This window comes from Beta vulgaris, chromosome 8 (genome assembly GCF_026745355.1).
Source record: "Beta vulgaris subsp. vulgaris cultivar EL10 chromosome 8, EL10.2, whole genome shotgun sequence".
Classification (NCBI taxonomy): Eukaryota; Viridiplantae; Streptophyta; class Magnoliopsida; order Caryophyllales; family Amaranthaceae; genus Beta; species Beta vulgaris.
Window position 1 is genome coordinate 3,687,541 of NC_079209.1, and position 21,835 is coordinate 3,709,375.

Genomic DNA, 21,835 nt, shown 5'->3' on the forward strand with positions numbered 1-21,835 from the left:
GATTTTCTTAAAAATTCATAAGACACTCTGAAAAGAAATTAAAATTCAATTGATATTTTTTTCAATTTTTAAATGATGTAATGATTTTTACTGGTATCCATAAGATTAAATGAAAGTACGTTGGTCCATTTAATAAAGGATCTTGGTTATGCATAAATTTCGTAAAACTGATCCGGTGAAAGATGATTGAATCACAACCTAATTATATTTAAAATTAGATGGCCCCAATCAGAATTGATTGCACCCAATCCAAAAATTATATAAGGAGCATTGATCTATTATCTTTGAAAACCTTAATCAAGTAAATAAAATTCGAATTTAATTGGAACTAATAGATGAACAAATTGACTCACCACCCATATGTGACAATATGTACCCCATTTTAAGTAACTCAGGTCTGTAATCTATCAGAATAATCCATTTGTCACCTTTAATTATGCATATAAGTTGATAATTATTTTATCAAAAACAATTCATATTCTTTCAAATGCCAACAATCGCTATGGTGTTGTTTGGTTGGGAGCTATTTCCCTTGAAAATACAAATTTCTAGGAAATACATTATGGGTGTTGTGTTTGGTTGGAGGGAAATGAGAGAAGCATAGGAAATACAAATTCCAAGGGAAATAGAATTCCCCATGAAGCATGGGAAATCACTCATCAAGCCCTCCCTTGGTGAGTAATTTCCTAGGAAATGCAATTTCCTATGGTGGCAACCAAACAATTTTGTCTAATTCCTAGGAAATTAACAAGGGAAAGAATTTCCCATGAAATTCAAATTTCCATGGGAAATTACTTCCCATGTGAACCAAACGAAGCCTATGAATAAGTTGACAAAAAATATGTTTATTTGAGTTGTCCCTCTCAAACCTTTATTTTATATTTTATTCAATAAACCAGCATTGTTATGAAAAAAGTTGAATATTTTTCCTATGAAAAACATGTTTAATTTTGTTCAAAAATTCAATTTCCAATTGAATATAGTTTTTAAGTACGAGTTATACATTAAAAAAAATGTCTAAACTCTTAAAAAAAAAACAAATAGAACTACAAGCAACATCAATAAATGAAATACACACTAATACATAACATGTATAGTTATCTACTTTATTACTAAATGTATCATTTTCAGATTGGGACACTTGAATATATAGACTAAATATTGTGATAAGAAAAACATATTTAAGGTAGTCTTGCCATAGTTTAATGTGTATTTGTGGTGACCTTTTTGTATTTTGAGAGGGTGAATTCTTACTTTTTCAAGAGTCGACTATCTACAATAAACTGGTTTGAGATTATGCCTATTAAGATTTCACCCCTATATTATATTTTTGCAAAATTTACCTTTGCCTTGGAACATTTTGTAGGAGGATACCTTAAAGATGGAGTAGTTGATAAGTACTTTTGAGTTGTGGTACATTCTTTTCTTCAACCAATCAAAAATATTCACCCTCATTCTTCTACCATTATTGTAAATTTTATGTAGTACACCTAATTGTTTTTTCAACCAATCAAAATATTTCGGAAGTAAACCTTTTATAAATATTCAAATTAAACATCCTTTATTTCTTCAAGTTTGTGAAAACGTTATCTTGTTATGGGTTGCACGTAAGTACGTAACACTTGAATTGGAAATCCTCCAATAGTCCTTCTACATTTCACCCCAATCCTCAGGACTTGTTTGATATCTTTTACCATACTTATATCCCTATTAACCAACCAAATTTACCTTCTCTATCAACATATGCAGTAAACTAGGAGAAAAGAAGAAAAATAATTACACTTTAGCGTCATCTACCCAAAAGAAAACAAACAAGCGAGGAATATGCCATGTTCTGAATTGTCAAGTAAAGTTGGAACGTAGCTGAAAAAGAAATTATCTAGCGAAGGCCAACTTGCGGGAGTGGAACCAGCAAATGTGGTCATTCTATAACTTAAAATATAAATATCATGATCAACTTGCGAATAAGTAGACATTAAAACAAGTAACAAGATAACTACTTTAAAAGATCTATTATATTCCAGAGAAAATAACACTAAAATTATTCATTAATGAAAAGTTGAACCTTTCATAAGTTGTGGATAGTAGATACTGAATGGGGGTAGGAGATTGGGGGGAAATCTAGCAAATGGCAATAGTCCATCCATGCCAAAAGCTAAATGAATTTATCCCTTGTAGTATTTGTCTTCTTTGAGTGGCTTAATTAGTCAAAAATTGGAACACTAATCAATTTCTATGTATTGCCCTTTCGGCTAGCGTAAACAAAACTTGTATATATTGCCCTTCCGTTTCATGAACTATTACTTATTTGCTTCAATTAATTGCCAATGCACAATGTTGTGTTTTTTTTTTACAACACGAAAAATTTACATTAAGTAAAAATGAAAGTACAATATAAAGCTAATAAAATTAAACAAAAATAAAGAAACTAAAGTGAGTTTTACGCGTTCTTACATAATAATTACAATAACATAAAAAAACTTAAACTTGGATAAAACCGCTCGATCTGGAGGAGAGAGAACTGTGCTGAGGCTCTTCTGCTGGTAGATGACGATCGCCAAAAACCTGATGAAAGGAGTAGAAGGAGTGGACTGATTTCACGATGGGGGAACAAATTAAAGTAACAGCGAGATTAGGAACTCGCAACGGGGCCAATCCCCGAGACCATCTGTCTCATGGGATTCTTGAATCGGGATTACCGAAGAGTCACATTCCTTTGTGAATCAATACCCTCTTGAATGGGTATTTCAGGCTTTTCCTTAAGGAGAAGCTCATCAAAAGAGTTGACGCGCTATAAACTCAATTGATAAATTAGGGAGCCGCCTTCAAATGTCATTTTGTCAAGGCAATGATTGATAAGATCATTACCAAGCTAGAATGAAATATAACTAGCTATTGTTAGATCTCGACACTAGTAGAATAAATGCTATTTGCTGCGGTGATATTGCTGCGGTTTTACCTATACGCAGCAATATAACACGCAAAAAGAAAAAATAGAAATTAACAATATTACTGCGGTTCCCGCCCAAAACCGTAGCAATATTGTCTAACGGACACTTTTTAAAAATAATGTGGGGCCTTGAACAGCAAATATTGTTGCGGTTTCCACGTAGGACCGCAACAATATATTAAAAAAATATTTTTTTAATATATTGCTGCGGTCCTACGTGGCAACATCAACAATATATGCTGAACTAACCAAAAAAAAAAAGCAGCGCCTGTTGAAAATATAAAACACAACTTAGGGTTTTTCTTTCATTCTGTCAAGAGAGGCGCCTCTCCTCTCTCTCAGTCGTTCGTTTCCCTCACATTCTCTCTCCTCTCAGCCTTCGTTTTTTCTCATTCTCCCTCCTCACTCACCGTCGCCACAAAGCCTCCTCGTCGCCATCAACAATTGTTCGCTCACTCTCCTCGGCGCCGCATCTGTTCGCAATTCACTCGAAATCACCATCTTCGCGAAATTTCGCAGTCGGCGAGTTCATCTTCACTCAACGGCGTTTCGTCTTCTACAGTGATGTTCTTTATTTTATTTTTAGATCGGAATTTCAATTTTAGATGTAAATGATGTCGTTTCGTCTTCTACATTCTTTATTTTATTTTCAGATCTGAAATTCAATTTTAGATGTAAATGATGATTTTGGGTTGAATTTTTCGATTTACGTTTCGATTTTCGTCTTCTACAATCAGAAATGATGTTTTTTTTTTATCAGCTTTGTTTTGATTTTTTTATATATTATTTGTAATTAGGGTCTCTGTATCTGTACTTTTTCGTTTTTTTGAAAATTTTGTTTTATTGAGTGCAGCTGTTTTGCGTTGTGTTGCTGCTTTTGTTGCTATGAAACCTGCGAATGCTGCTTCGATATCCTCTGCTGTTGCTGTTAAGCAAAAGCTTAAGGGCCTGTTCTCCCCAACTTATTTTCAGTTCAATTCAGTTCAGTTCAGTTCAGTTTGGTTTAGATCAGTTCAGATCAGTTCAGTTCAGTTCGTACTAGTTCAGTTCAGTTCAGCTCTTGACAATACTTTTACTCTCACATATCACTATTCATTTCAGTTCAGTTCAATTCAGTTCAGATCAGATCAGTTCAGTTCAGTTCAGCTGTTTTATGTCGAAGAGAAAATGCCCTAAGTTCGAGAAAGAAACTGTTTGTATTGTAATATGTATAGTACTATTCTATGTAAATCAAATTTTATCTATGTAAATCAGATTTTATCTGAGTTAAGATCGATTTGTATCATAATTATGTTTCAAGTTTTCATTGTTCTGTCATTAACTCATTATTCAACGAGTTCATATATGTCAATATGTCATTGATTGGGCGTTTTTATCAGCTTTGTTTTGATTTTTTTATATATTATTGTAATTAGGGTTTGTAAATATTATTTTTATTGAATATATAGCGGTTTGGTTTAGTTGCATTTTGTGTTATTATTGTATTTCAATGCAGCAATAGTCTCCTTGAATGAGAGATTGATAGTGGACGGGTTTGTTGTTGGTTTTATTCTTATAAATTTAATTGTAAAATGCAAAAAAAATTTTTTTTTTCTATACCAGGTCATATTGCTGCGGTTTTGACCAGAAACCGCAGCAATATACTGGATTTTTTATGATAAAAAATGATAATATTGTTGCGGTTTTATGCTAGAAACCGCAGTAATATGTTGAGATATTGCTGCGGTTTTAAACCGCAACAATATAATTAATACCTATTGCTGCCCTCTTAATTGTTGCGCACCCAAAATCGCAGCAATAGGGCACTTTTTAACCGTAGCAAATAGCATTTATTCTACTAGTGCGAACAACCATCCGATTATCAAAATCGAAGACAACATATCCTAACCATGAAACTTTTTGCCACACAAACCCTAAGCACCCACATAAACCAGAGTCGATAGCTTGAAGATGAGGACTACCTCCAGCAACTAACAAAAGTATCAAGCAGATTGAGTAAACGAACAATAAACTCATACTACCACAATCAAGAAAAAATAACATAATGCATGCGGATAAATAAACTGAAGAGGAGGGGAAACAGGGTACACACTTGGGAACAAAGTATACACTTCCATACTAGATACCAACTTAACGACTAGGGGGAGGGGAAGGAAGCCCAAAACTAAATCAAGGGGAAGCCCAAACACGAGACCAGGGGAGAGGGATGGGGAGGGAAGCCCAAAAACAAGACCCACTTAATTGCTAGGGAGGGGGGGAGGGGAAGCCCAAAACTTAGACCAACTGAACTACTTAGGAGGGGGGAAACCGACGACGGGGACGGGGAAGGGAGAACCCAACAAATGAAAAACTAGGGAAGGGGAAGCGAGAGAAACTATACCAGGGAGCGGGATGGGATGCCCGACGAAGTAGCAGGGGAAGGGGGAAGGGGGAAGGGGGAAGGGAAGCCAACAGACGTGACAGGGGAGGGGGACAAAACACTGAAGAAGAAAGACTCGTCGGCGAAGCGAAGAAAAACTAAGAGAAACGAAAGAAAAGGCGGGGGTGTTAAAAACAAGGGAACTTGTCGGATAGCTGCCCGGTGCCGGAACTCCTTGGAGTTCCTAGTGTTAGGGGAGGGTTTGTGTTTAGAGAGAAGGCAGATGATTGGTATTTAGAGGGAGAACGGTTTTTGGGTTATTACCTCTTTCAATCTTGTGTTTTTTATTGCAAAAATCTTTAGTTATATATTGGTAAACGTTACAGGGTTAACATGCAATTTCCATCTTCCCAAGGTAACTAGGTAAATATGACCATGGCTGATGACCCATGGGAATAAGTAATGGTTTAAAATGATTCTGGATCCACATTTTGAACCTTAATATCATTTTGAATCTTGACATTTTCATGGTCATATTTATTTATGATCAAAATAGAATTTTTCCACAGGGTGGTGCCTCGACCGATTGGACTACAATACAAAGAAAAGTAGATCTGTAATGTTAATTTTTTCCCATTTTATTTATTAGAACTATTATTGAGGTTAGGAAAAATATAAATAAACAATATACTTTATAAAAAAATTGGCAAGATCGCGAATAGTAAAACTTTCTACATATGTAAATTTAGTCAAATTGTTACAATTTGACCATATGAACAATATTCTAGGAAAAACTTCATGTAATAACATAAGAAGCATATTATTTTTCTCATTTTATTAGAAAAAAACACACACGCAAGCACGCATACACGTACGCGCGCACACAAGGAGTAAATTATTCGTTATATATGTACTCTCATATGAAGTTGAATGGTTTAAGAATATTATTACTCTTATAAAACTATTATTATAATGTGGGATATATATTTGTTCGTTCACTTCTTTTTTGGAGTGTATTTTTTGTTCTTCTCATCACTTTTACTTTTTCATCACAACAACTACCCGATATGATTTAATGGCCTACTATTAACCTTATTTTTTGTTTCTTCCAAAAACAATTGGAAAGAACAAAAAGTGAGGGTAATAATAGTGATATAACAGTAATCTGATCGGAACAAGATAAAAGGATTGTAATTGTAGGAAAAAGAATTATAGAGAGACATGGGAAAGAATATCCTAATTTAGAGAATAATCTAGGAATAATGAAAATCGAATCAAGATGAAAGTACGATCCAAAAGGTAGGAAAAATAATTATAGATTTATAGGAGACATAGGAAGGAATATTCCAAATTAAGGAATAACCTAAGAAAAATGTTCCAGTTAATGTACCATCTTTCATTACTTCGAAAGTTCAAAGTTTATATCATTCTTCCTTGGGAGAGTGAGGTATTAGGCTAGTAAAATTTAATATTAGCTCTTAACTGATATTCCATGCAGTATTATATAAGTGTGCTAAGTAAGAAACCATTTGAACTATTATTCACTATTTCACTTCACTTGAAATGTTGAACTGTTAAAATGTTTTCCTTGAAGTTTTAATTTGTTTGGTTGTGTGTAGGAAGTAGTATTTTTCAGAAATTTATTTTTCTTTGAAGTTCCAGCTTCTAGAAAGTGGCAAAAATTGTTTGAATATTGCTTATAAGAAGTAAAACTTCTCATGAAAATTTCTACTTTACTAGAACTTCTTCCATTTTGTAGGAAATAAAACTTACTAGAAAATACAAGTTCTTAAAGTTTTGCCAATCTAATGACCTCACCATATTTTAATTTTAGGAAGTTCTACTTCCGTATATTTCTATGTCAACTAAACACAATAATTTTTCGAGTATATTAGCTCTCTTAGTGTTTCCTAGTCGTATATGCACGCGATGCGTGTGTCAACAATCTTATGTAGCTATATGTACTAATGGACATATTTTTTTAATCTACTTTTGGTAGTGATCTAAATTATTGAGGTTCTTTTATAGATGTTATTATTTTTTTAAAATTGAAGGTGACCGGTTTTTAATTGTTTAACTAGTTATTAGGTCCGGGCTATGTCCCGGGTAAGAAAAAATTTCATTTATTAATGTAATACTTTATGATAATAACACTAAATACAACTTATCCTAGTGGTCAAAACTTTACTATATGTACTTGCGGTCTCAAGATCAAATCCTATACTATGCAATATCTTAAATTTTTGTTATTGTACATGGATTACATGAACTAAAACTCCCTAGGGAGAGCGCCACGTGGCACAATTTCTTGTTTTCGCACGCTTTTTAATATATTTGTATAGATACTGTCACTGAAAAATTTGGTCGATTATTTAATAATTCCTTGTCAGCGATTTAGCATCTCTATTATGTAATCCAAGGCGGAGCAATGGTGTAACCCTTGGAATTTACTTAATTGTCCATCCACAACATATGCATTAGATTCCAAATTTTCATACACATTTCTAATTTAATAGTTAATCAAAACCAATTAAATGCATAAACTTGCCAAAAAAAAAAACAATCAAATCTCTATTAAGCTCAATATCAACTCATATAAAAGCTCAATCACATAAACTTGCTAATAAAAAAGATTCATAATCAAGAACTTACCGAACATTGATACCACAAACAATAACAAAAATATACACGAGATTCTCATTACACAGCCAACTCAATTCAGACTCAAAATAATTTTTCCATAACACAAACACAAACACCAAACAAAAAAACCCAGTTCTCTTTATAGATTGGAGCTTCACGACATTCTCAAATTTGCGGATACTTTACTGTTCATCAGATACACAGTTCGTTATTGAAAATAAAAGTATAGGTGTAAAGATATATGCTCAATAAATCTTAAGAATTAATATATCTAAATTCATTTACAAAAAAATCAATACTAAAATCACTCACAACCTCTGTTAGTTTTTTGCATTAGCGAATTAATATATCTAAGATTCACCTAACTATTCATCTTTCGCATTTTAAGAGTAATCATAACTATAGTACGGATGGAGTATATAATAACAAGTTTTGAAATTAGTGCACGCATCGCGTGCATATAAGACTAGTAGTTTTATAATGATTGTAAATGATAATAAGCCATATTGTTTGAACTTTGTAAATACGAAATATAATTTTGTTAGGATATATCGCTAATTTTTCAATTGAAGATTCTATTTAATTTCGTGAATCGATCGTGTTAATCTACTTTATTTGTAAAGTTATTAATACTGATTGCATATTCCATTTTTGCCTTATTCCATATGTCAAGTTTAATTGATTCTCATTTTTCAATTTTTTGTAAAAAGCAAGGAAACGTTGTTTTAAATTATTAAAGGGTGTTCAAGTCATTTCAAAGGGGGACACTATACCTCCTCTATTAGCTTATATAATAGAGATGAACTAAAGAGTGATATTTTTTTTTCATTTAATACATAACAATAACTAACAAAAAGGTATTCAAGGAAAACAATAGAGAAAAGAAGAGCAAGTATAAAAGAATTTATGTGATTAAGTTAATAAGACATAGTCCATAGATAGAGCGCGGTATCAACTATCAAGAGCTTATCTCCTAAGTCCTAATTAACATTCAACGAAAGAAACACAGAGATCTTATATAGAGCATGAGGATACGATGATGGATGACCTATGTATTAAAGTCTTCATAAGAATGTAAAACCATCATATTCCAAGAAAACCTATCTCGCTGATAACCTTCATAACTATTAGGGGCTAGGGCGAAAGGTGCATGATTTCACGAATGACTTCTGAATCAATAATAAATAACGTGGACTAGCCGCCGAACGTGACCTGCTGCATGGACACTTTATGGTCTCGGAAGCTTAGCTTGTAGCCTGTAGGCAAACTAAGAAGAAACAGGCAAATGGATTGAAGCTCTCACTCCTTGTGCACAAGAATCTGACTTGGGAAGTAGTGGGCTGGGAACACTAGTACTCTAGTAGTCTAGTAGTAAGGGGAGCACCGCTCCTAAAGTCCTAACCCCTTTCTATTGTAGTTTCAACGATGTAAATAACTTACTTCTATATGAACCTGACCGATTCATACTAAATTAGTGTGAACCTAATACTATTACATGTAATTTGTGAAAAAGGGTATAGGAGTAAGTTAAAGAGTGAATATGTGGTAAAAAAAATTATTATGTTATAAAATGAAAATTTTATTATGATAAATTAATATAAAAAAGGTAAGGCCTTGTTATTTTGGACTTATTTTCAATCCAGTCTAGTTCAGTTTATTTCATTTTAGTTCAGTTTTTCTCTATAGTTCAGTTTCTTCGATTCAATTCATTGTGGTTCCGTTCCATTTAGTTCGGTTCAGATGCTTTCAGTCCAAAAGAGCGAGGCCTAACTATATTAAAAAAAAAGTCAATATATTAGATAATAATAATAGATTAGTGTAACTTAAGATTTTAAAAGATCATTATATGAAAAAAAAAGATCATTATGTCATACGAGTGGTTTTGGTCCACAATAATATTAGTGTGGACCAAGTTCATGCAAGACTAGCTAGTAAACAATTGATTTTTTGATGCATTGCTACGGAATTTCATAGCTTATAGTTTAGTTATTAGTTGATCAATAACTTTCTTAGGAAATATTTAGTTTTTTGTCATCTTATGATCTTCTATGTACGTATATCTTATTAAGAGTTCATAATATTTGATTCTTGGAGAAAGGATATGACTCTTTTAGTTTACAAAACGATTTTTGTTAGATCCCGTATATATTGTGCACATATGAGTTGTCCCACATTGGACAAAGAGGAGAGAAAGTACCATAATATAAGATAGCTAGAGGAGCTACTCCTACTATTGCCAATTGGTTTTAGTATGGAACCTCCTTTGGGCTTGTATATCGACCGAACTCTGCTCCTCCTTATTGGTTTGCCATGCCCATTTACATCTCTATCAACTTTGTCATGGTATCAGAGTCTAGGTTGTTGGGCCTTTCAGACTGGGCATTTGTCAAGCAACTGAATAAGGACCTCTGATCTATTATTGGACTTTTATTCCCAATGAGGATTATTAATATGTACCTTACCAATGTGCTCTAATCTAAAGACACTTATATATGAGGGGGTTATGTTGAACCATATATATGTTTTGCACATGTGAGTTGTCTCACATGAAAGAAAGAGGAGAGAAAATAACATAATATAAGCTAGAGGATGTGGATTGAGCTTTCCTCCTCATTAGGTTGCCAGATCCATTTTCACTTCTATCAACTTTATCAGTTTTGGATCCATGATTTAGCAATACCTTTCTTTTTATCATTAAATTAGATTTGTACATATTGTTGATTTCTTAATTGCTTCCATAATTCATTACAGTTACTAGCCAAGGCAATCCCCCTTGCAATATACTATTTGTTCAACTGTGACTTCCAAAATCGAATAGAATCTCCTTTTTTGGTTTACTAATTCGGGTAACAAAACTTTCCCACCTAGACAACTTTTTGACATTCAAAAGCACAACCACATTAGTATCAAAACGAGTATCCCAATATGGATCCCATTCACTCCTTCATTATCAGTGGAATATTAAATGCTAGATATAAGGAAGATATGTACTGCATTTACTTAGTAGACGTAGTAAAATATAAAATTATCTTAAAGTCTCCCATCATAAATTTTTAATTGAGTTGGTCAACAATAACATAGTCACAATCACATTGTGTTTGTTATCATGAAGACAGAAATCAATTGCAGTGATGATACAATACTCACTTATTAAAGGTTTAGTCGTTTTGTTTTTTCGTATGAAACAAAGTTTTTAAAACTAACATATGTATGAGTGTATGACTATATCCTCATTCATTGATCCAAAGTACTGATCGAAAAAAAAAGTTCCATATAATGTTAAGATGAAGAAATTATTACGACATGTGGATCCACCCATGGTTATAATAATATCAACTATGCTAAGGACATTAGGACATACTATACCAATACCACCTCATTTTTCTAGGATTTTCCGCAGATCACATAATTTTGTAAACATCAAAAAGAGGTTTGCTCTTATCCTTCCACGCCAGAGTGAAGTAGCCAATAGCCACCAGCTTCATTGCTTTATCATTGCCGTTTGCCATATTGTTACTTTGTTAGTGTGTTAATCTTATGTGTCCCAACAAATGTCGCACAGAAGAACAAAAAAGCACAATAATACCATATATTTTAGTTCATATGTGATGTTGTGAAATATCTTCTCCGTTTTTTATCTATTACAATAATAAGGTGGAGCACGGTTATTAAGGGTATGTTCACTTCGGCATAAAACAGCTGAACTGATCTGAACTGAACTGAACTTAATTGAACTGAACCGAATAGTGATATGTGATAGTAAAAGTATTGTCAAGAGCTGAACTGAACTGAACTGATCTGAACTGAACTGAACTGAACTGAAAATAAGCTGGGGAAAACAGGCCCTAAGGAAATAAAATATAGCAAGGTAAAATAAAGGTAATATTGACAACTAATTAGTTGGTGGGTAATAGATCAGATGATAGTTTTAGTAAGATAAAATAAGAGTAATATTGTCAATTAAAGTTACTTTTTTAACCAAAAATAGCATTGTTGCAATAGATATGAAACTACCGTACGTCCGTACATAATCATTGTTGCAATAGATAAAGAACGGAAGAAGTAATTGGTATACCATAAAATAAATAAAAAACCACGATTCCTTGATTTCAAGAGATAGAAGTGTCTTTTTCTCTGTAGTTTCCAAGCTTGGGGGAAATGTTATTCAGTGGGTAAGGTGGTTTGATCTCGTCGTTTTTAGGTAGTGCTTAGAAAAATGACAAAGTGTAGGGTATAGTAAGTATATCCTCACTGAATTAAGAGCATATAGAAAGAAGATTCCTTGCTTCAAGCCTGATTTCCATTAGTTCGTGATTGATTCCTAGCTTTGTTAGTGCAATATATAATTGAGGAATATTAATGCAAAAAAAATTGGTACATAATTAGCTAATTAACTTATTTTAAAACCTAAGATTAGGAATGTCAATAGAGCAGAATGATTAAGTGAGTGCGAAAAATGATTTATCTATATTCGTCCCAGTTTAAAAGTCTCGTCCTTGTCCTATCATCTCTCCCTCATCATCCACAACGGGAAAATACTCAATTTTTTCTCCACCCAAATAAGCCAACAATAGAAAGCATTCCCGTCATGTCATCTCATCACTTGTCACGCCCCATTACAGCATTACATACCTCAACTGTGAACAGTGGCAGAACTATGCTTAATCCCAGTTGGTCACGTGACCAACTATTATTTTCGAAAGAAAACCATTATAGTTATTTTGCACCATGTTGTTTCATTGTTTTGATGTTTGGTTAAGTGGCTCTTGGGCCGAATCTTTAGCAATTGTATCAGTAGTATACGCGGGCCGGGTTCGATCCTTGTTGAGGAGGCTTTTGGTTTCTTTTTCAAGTTTTCTTACTCCACTTACCTTTCTTTAGAGCATTTTCTTCCTTTCTTCTTTGAAAAAAATTATCCCAAATAACCCCAACATTTGTCCATCTTCTTACATTAGTCCCATTTTTTAGAAAACACCCGAACTCGAGGACAATCTTAGCGAAATAATATAAACTCTTCAATTTCTTGTATACTTTATACAATATACCCAAAACATAGCGACGTTGTGATGGCCATAAATATAAAAGTTAGGATTATTATGAGAACCATCCCATGAATCTGATTCTACATATTACTTATGACTTTTTTGCTTTCCAATTTTTGGTCTGCTAATAGTTAATACCTAGCTACATGGAAAATATATATCTTCCATAAAAATTTTTTGAGGATTTAATTGTCTTTTTTGTACATCTATATTTTTGAATGCTTAAAATAAGTGGTATGTAATGGCTAATGCATAAACAATTTTGATTTTATTTATCTCATGTTTTTTCGAAGTACTCCGGACTCATGTGGGACATATTCTGGATCCGTCACTGGTTGATGTGACCAACCATTGTCAGATTCCTGAATCCGCCACTTACCGTAAAATAAGGTATAGGGTGAGGGCCTGTGGGGGTTAATGCATGAGGTACCCGTGCTGAAATTAGGATGACATGTGTCCCACCAAAAAAAATTTCGATTCATTCTTCAAATTCTAACGCAGTTTTAGATAAATAAAGACTAATGGGGGTTGTTTGGCAATCGGTTATTGGTTGTTGGCTTTTGGCTGGTTTAGTTGGCTTGTTTGACTGGCTGGAAATATTGGTTGTATGTATTGGCTTTTTAAGTTGGTTGTTTAAGCCAACTATTTGCAAAAGTGCTTGGCGAAATTAATTGTGGTTGTTGGCTGTTTGTTAGAGAGTTTGTGGGCCAATAAACCAAAAGCCAATCCAAAAAGCTGCTCGGAGCAGCTTTTTCATTTTGGCTTAAAATCCAGCTTTTCAGCCAACCAAGAAGCCAATAACAAAACACTTTTTTTGGGTGTTTGACCAAATTGAAAAGCCAAAAGGCAATGAAAAAACCATTTACCAAATATGGTATTTATCATAGATTAGAATGTATATTGTAGGCGTTGTCGCATTGGTCAAGGCTCAGCTCCAATAGTTTGCGGGGGCCTAGTAGCTTGGGGTGCAAGTCTTTAGTTCGACACCCCCGCCATATGACAATAATGGTAGAAGTAATAAAGCTAATAACATTTTTAGCATTTTTTTTACAATAGGTAAAACAAAATGATAAAAGAGATGAAGTGTTAGCTTTTTCTAGCTTTTTGTGCTAGATTATGCGTTGATCTTACTTTATCCCTTTTCACCTTAATACAAGTGAAAAATTGAAAGCTACTAGCAATTAACATTTTTAGCATTTTTTTTTTTTTGACAATGGGTAAAACAAAATGATAAAAGAGATGAAGTGTTAGCCTTTTCTAGCTTTTTGTGCTAAATTATGTGTTGATCTTACTTTATCCCTTTTCACCTTAATACAAGCGAAAAATTGAAAGTTACTAGCAATTAACATTTTTAGCTATGAATCTAACTATATATATATACAAATAACTATATAATAAGGGTTGTTTGATAATTGCTCACACCCAATATGTTTTTCTTATGGCCACATACACTTTGTTTGACTAATTGATTAATTAATGTGTATCATTTCAATGTATACTTAATTGAAATCTTCGATCCGCCTTTAATTAAACATGAAAACTTTGGATTGAGATAAGTGCTACTTAGAAACTAAAATTTAAGTGGATGTCATATAGCTAATTAGTTGGTAAAGTCTTATTAAGATGTTGGAATTAAATCTCGTCTATATCACTGCGTTTAGTCGCTCACCACACCTATAAAAAAAAAAGCTCGCTCATCCCTGTTTGGGAACTAGAAAAACGTCTCCTTTCTTATTCTTCTCGCTCTTCCTTTTTTTTTTTTTTGATAAGGAAAAGAAAACTTAGGCAAACCCCGTTAGTCCGGAGGCCAACCTAAAACATCCTTACGGATGATAAGGGAAAAATCCAATTCATAAGGGGGGAGGAGAGAAACAAATCCGAACACTGATGACCCTTACTAGCCATAAAATCGGCCGCACGATTAGCTTCCCTGAAAATATGCATAATTTGGAACGAAGAAAACTGATCCAGGTCTCGAGCAACATCCCCAATTTTCTATAGAAATTTCATGGATCACTTCACAGTAAAATATAGTTTTTTTCCATAAATCTCATGGTTCCCCTCTGGTTTAATTTCACGCATTCCGTTCATATATTTACCCATAACGGTCATATGTCTGACATATGATGCTAACAGTAGAGATGGATGACTAATTTCATTGTTGAAGAAGCGGTGTAATATTTGATTTCAAGTCCATGGGTTGGGCTTAAGTCTCAACCCATGTTCTCTTAGGCTGTGGGAACCCTGTTGGAGGTTCCAAGTGTGGGCCTCTAGGTATGAAAATGTTGTTATATGCCACTTTGCTATTTTTGACCCATTAAAGTTTGGTTGTTGAATTATAAAAAAAACCTACTTCCTCTGTAATAAACATACGCAATAAATGAATAATTTATACCTAACAAATAATATCTATTTATTGCATTTATTACGTTATGGAGGGAGTAAATGATATGTAAGATTAATTAATTTGACCTTATAATTAATTTTGGTCCAATTAATACATTATCATTTAGGTTATGGATTAAGGTTCAGTGATGGCCATGAGCCCTAGCCATCTATTAAAAGGATGTTCGGTAAGCTCAATCCATAGAGCTCTCATACTCATTGTTGTTAAAATATCGATCTAGATTTTACGGTTCTTCAATTCTACGATCCGGAAAGACTTCATCGATCCCAATCCTACATAGGATCTTAATTTTGTAGGATCTTTCGATCCTACCCAACCATAAAAAATCACATGGTAGGATGTTAATACAATTTTACGGTCCTACGACTCTACGATCCGATCCTATCATGAAAAAAATCACAAAGTAATTTCACATATTATATTTCTCCTATTATATTTTGGTTGCATGTTACTTGAATCTTATAGTATTGAAAAAATATCACCATTAATGAAATAAGTCATTATTAATTTGTGTAAATTTTTAACATGAGTTTCTCACCATATTCTAGCATAATTATCTCTATTTTACGGAATAATAGGATCTTATGATCCTACGATCCAATCCACCAATTCGATCCTACCAACCCCTACAATTCAAAGTAGGATCCCGATCTCGATGATAACATTGCTCATACCAGGTAACAAAAAAAAAACAGAGCTATTTTATAGGACAAAAATACTATCAAGACCCAAAGTTGTCGTGTTGTTCCAATGTAGACAACAAGAATGGGAGAAGATCAATCCCCAAATTCCCTCAATCAAGAAATTTAAGCCGCATTACAAGTTTGTTAAGCCAAGTTATACACACAAAACATAATATGGAGATCAAATCAGTGGATATGTATTAGTGATTATATCCAAATATTCATTATCAACAAATATTAATTTGTTTCATACACTTTGACTTTGTATATTGCAGATTTTAAATTTACGTTTATGGAACTCTTTGTGGTATACTCACAACAGTCACAAGAATATTTTAACCAAACACAAAATATGGCCTTTGGGTTTGTTAATTATAACCTCATACATGATTCTAAATAATCTTCTACCTCAAAAAAGAATATTGTTGAACCAAACGCTCCTTGAAGGATTCTTCCCAGATAAAAAAATATGTGAAAATAAATTACTAAATATGAATTTTATATTAAAAATTATTGAATAATATTATCTGTACAAATATATTAAAAACATAATATAGAGATCAAATCAGTGGATATGTATTAGTGATTATACCCAAATATTCATTATCAACAAATATTAATTTGTTTCATACACTTTGACTTTGTATATTGCAGATTTAAAATTTATGTTTATAGGACTCTTTGTGGTATACTCACAAGAATATTTAACCAAACACAAAATATGGCCTTTGGGTTTGTCAATTATAACCTCATACATGATTCTAAATAATCTTCTACCTCAAAAAAGAATATTGTTGAACCAAACGCTCCTTGAAGGATTCTTCCCAGATAAAAAAATATGTGAAGATAAATTACTAAATATGAATTTTATATTAAAAATTATTGAATAATAGTATCTATACAAATATATTAAACACATGGCACCTCTTGCAACAAGATTTGAACTCATGACCTCTTGCTATTATACATGACACAAGTACCATCTCAACCAACTTTTAATCATGATTTAAATATCCACATTATTATATTTGTACCTCTTAAATGTTGAGTTTTTCTTAATATATTTTAATGGGAACGGAAAAAAATGCATATCAATTTTGAAAAACAATACCAACCCGAGGCAACGCCCGGACCTAAATACTAGTTTTCATTGAATAAGTGGACAACTTATAATATGATCCCATAAGAATTTTTTGAGAAGGGAATAATGAATCCTAAATTTGAAATAATTTTACATCTAATTTTGTAATAATTATGGGGGTAATGGTTTTTATTTCTATCTTTTAACATTTTTGTCTAACTTTTTTTTGGGGCCCCATTTGGGGACCCGTGGTAAGATGAATCAACTCTGGGCTGCCCTCACACAGTGCCACTCACCCAAAGGCCCAACAAGCCCCAAACCAGTCAAATTTTAGTGGATTTAATATACATATGATAAGTTTTATTTTGGTCAACCAGTCAAATTTTATAAGAAAAAACTGAATAATCTCGAAATTTATAGGGAAATTTTTCATTTTTTAGTATTTAAGTAGGGTCAAAAGATCATAGTTGTTTCAATGTGGCTCCGTCACCGCGTGCATATGCGGGTTTAGCTAAAAAGAGAGATAAAATAAAAGTAGTACAACTGCCTTATAACAAAGTTATAGAACATCTACCTCACCATTTATTTTAAAGAGTAATTTTTTAAATTAAAAATGTCACTTTTAGTCAAGGGATCACCTTTAATTTAAATACAAACGAGTCACTTTTACTATAAGTGATCTGCAATCTGCAAAAAATCCCTCGATCCACGTGCGATGATATCGACATAATGGTTCAAAATTTTTCATGGGGTGAAACCGAAAACTCGAGAAGGTCCATTTGGCGGCCTGGGAAAATGTTACCAGACCCAATAAAGAGAGTGGGTTGGGTTTTCGTTCTATGAGACAAGGCAATGGAACCTTCCTAACTAAACTTGGTTGGCATGTGTTAACTTAACCTGATACCTTATGAGCGAGAATTTTGCGAAGTAAATATTGTGCAAGAAGATGTGACATTGATATGTTCAAAGCTAAACCGAATTCATCAAATGCTTGGAGGGTAATTACTGAAAACATTGATATTCTGTGCAAGGGAATTAGTATTGTTGTTGGTAATGCAGTTGGAACATCATTTTGGCATCATCGTTGGGCTATGAAGGAGCCCCTGTCATCATACATCACGAGAGAGATTCCCACTCATCTTCTTGACGCCAAGGTGGAGATAATGTGGGACAAAAATTGTGGCTGAAAATTTGATGTGTTTGCGGAGTTCCTCCCTGCAAATATATTGGCGGAGATTGCAGCACACGAGCTTATTGATGATGAGGAAGCTGTTGATTCACTCTATTGGAAAGGAGCCCCTCTGATGGGTTTACAATTCAATCGGTTATGAATGTTCTTATGAATGGCAATGCTCATGATGTTGAGACCGAAAAAGGATGGAAACTAGTGTGGATGCTACGGTGCCACAAAGAGTGTGGATGCTTCTTTGGTTAGCTAGCCAAGACCGATTGATAACGAATGTGAATCGTTTCATTAGAAAATTCACCAATAATCCTAGGTGCTTTGTGTGTGGAGTTGTGGAAGAAAATACAAATCATATATTGCGTGAGTGCCTAGCCGCACGAGTGATTTGCACAAATTAGGGTGGGATAATAATATGATGATGCAGGAACCTAATCCTCTATTAAGTCTTCAACACACTGGTAGTTTGAAGATTGGCCTACGAAATTTGCTATGACTGTTTGGTGGTTGTGGAGATGACGCAACGATTTGCAAGATAGGCCAGTATACCTCTAGATCGGGTAGCTTTTATTTTTGCTCGTGTTGGAGACTATCAATTAGTTATGAAAGCAACAGATATTGAAGAAAGAAAAACTTCACTCACATGTGGAAAGACTTATAAGATGGACTTACCCTAGAGATGGTTGGATCAAGTTGAACACCGATGGTGTATCTAATGGGAATCCAGGCATAGCTGGAGCATGAGGAGTTATTCGAGGATGTCAAGGTGAATTACACGAAACATTTGCTTTAAATTGTGGAATAAGCTCATGTACAAGAGCTGAATTGCTTGGAGTTATGCGTGCGTGGCTTGGCCATTGCGTGTAATGGTGCACATCGGAAAGTACAAGAGGTGGTAGATTCGGAGGTAGTGGTCCATCTCCTTAGTAATCCAACCTCGTTGAACTCTCCCTTCGTTCACATTATAAGAAAATGTAAGGCTCTTTTGAGTAGAGAAGGTTGGAAGGTCACTCTTTCACATTGCTATCGAGAAGCCAACCGCGTGGTTAATTGGTTATCTAATTATGGAGTTACAAGTGCACAACGTTTGGTTATTTTTGAGGCGGTCCCTAGCTAAGGATCTTCATACCATTTTATTGGAGGACTTGGGTGGCTTGGCTCTTGCTCGTTTGGTTTTGATTGAAGCTGGTATTTAGTGCTACTGCTGGAGTGATGTAGAGTCATAGTTACTAGTGGTTACTTGTTTGTTTTGTTTTATGGAATCTGGTTTTATTGGTGTATTTTGTTGGTGTGTTTTGGTTTGTGTTGTTTTAGTTTGGTTATTTTTTGTTTGTTTTGATTAGGGTTGCACCTCTCTCTTTCACCAAAAAAAAAAAACTATAAATGATCCATTTAATATAATCAATTTCCCTCACAGTATTATAGTAGACGTGATCTAAATTAGTTGATAAAGTCTTATGAAATTGGTATCCAAAACCTCAGATCAAATTTCATCTATATCGCTGCACTTAGTCACTCATTTAAAAAAAGTATGAAATATTGTGTTATGAAATTTTGTAAAACAAAAGTTGAAATGTTAAATCTCGTAATCTATATGTTTGCAACAACCGTGTCGAACTTTGTGGTATTCTCGCCTTCTAGTTGCCCCATCAGTCCATCTATCTTCTCGCCTTGTTGGCTCAAAGAGGACATGGAGAATTCGTTCATTGACAGGAGCAAAAAGCCAAAATAAGAATTGCACCAGCCGGGAATCGAACCCGGGTCTGTACCGTGGCAGGGTACTATTCTACCACTAGACCACTGGTGCTTTACATAATTAATTAATAAGATTGATAGTATTATCTACACTATTATACTACAAACACGACTCTGTGTTTTCCTTCGGCTCCTTTCTATCTATAAACTCTTATTCTAATTCCTAGTAAAAAGTTAAGTAATTGCTTTCATCCCCAAACTTTTACGGCCCGTTTGGTAGTTGGTCATAAATGGTGGTAATGAGAATAAATTTGTGTGTAAATTTGTGAAAAATATCATTGTCCATTCCCATGGTAATGCTAATTTATCATAAAATGTCCACTTTCCTTCTTGAATTTTCATTCCCATCCAATACCACCTTGTAGGTGGTAATGAAAATTGCTTCCCTTTGAAGACACAAACACAAGTTTAGGGGTGAGATTGCTTGCCCATGGAGAAAAAATGTCCCCCCATGGAGATTTCAAGGGTGCTTCCCTAATAAAATTACACCTAAAATTCATTCCCATTACCGCAATTTATTAACGACTACCAAACGTGCCGTTAAGGGTTTATTTTTCAAAATATTATGTAATTACTTGTTATGTCATTACGTTAATTTTTCCTTACTAGACAAAAAATTATGAAAAATAACAACCTGTGACATCGCACAGGACACTCACTAGTTTTAGTTTCAAAATGAGCAAATACTTATGCTTATTTGAGAATATGAGGAAAAAAGTTTGCTCATTTTTGTTTGCCCATGTGAGAAAGTGCTTATTTGGGCGAACAAGTGGAAGCAATTAGAGTTACGTATATTTTTGCACATGTGAAAAATTTAAATAAGCAATGAGTAAAAGAGAGTCTTGAGTGTGCGGTGTGCCATCTGGGTTTACTATAAATCTTGTCTTCCTCCTTTCTATTGGAAAAAATTGCACTCTTTTGGTAGATTGAAAAACTTGCTTCCTTCGTTTGAAAAATATAAACCTACATTATGTAGATCAGATATTTGAGAATATTTTATTTAATTTTATCTTACAACACCACCCTTCGATCCCAAATAATTAAGTTGAATGTCATATATATGTATCGAAAACCAAAGTATTATAAATAAACACTAATAAAAAACTAGAGAAAGTAGGGTTTCAATTACACAAAATTAAATAATTCTTACATGATATTATCAGATTCATTTAAGAAGTCATTTCGAAAAACAATATCCATATGCACTATTTTTAAATTGGAAGTTTGAATTAATAGACAATAAGTTAAATATTTTGAAGGATAACAATTACAGAAATAGAAAACATATTACTTCTCCATGGAGATTTATATATATATATATATATATATATATCATCGAAAGCAAGCATAGAAAGCAACCATATAAATTATAAGATTACAGAGTTTGAAAAAGAAAAGCTAAAAGCTAAAAGCTAGAAGTTGCGACTTACATAGTACTATATTTTTATATATATAAGTGCACCATGCTCTAAAACAATAAATCCCAAATAATAATTATTTTAAAGAATTACTCCAGGTTACGATTGACTAAATTATAATAAAAAAATAGATCAACATAATATAAATTGTTGCAATTCGGGTGATCATATTTCAAGTACAAGTAGCAGTTTTTTTTGCTGACTACCCATTTTAAAAAATTTCGGCAACACTTGAACAATAAAAACATACATATTATATAATATATACATATATAGCTGAGTCTCATGTAAATCATTATAAGTAAAACATTATA

At 33.4% G+C, this 21,835-nt stretch overlaps 1 non-coding gene across 1 annotated transcript; it reads right to left on the reverse strand.

Moving 5' to 3' along the window:
* Positions 1-20,084: 20,084 nt before the first annotated feature.
* Positions 20,085-20,155, reverse strand: TRNAG-GCC (transfer RNA glycine (anticodon GCC)). Its single transcript has one exon. It is a non-coding gene; the product is annotated as a tRNA-Gly (tRNA).
* Positions 20,156-21,835: the final 1,680 nt, after the last annotated feature.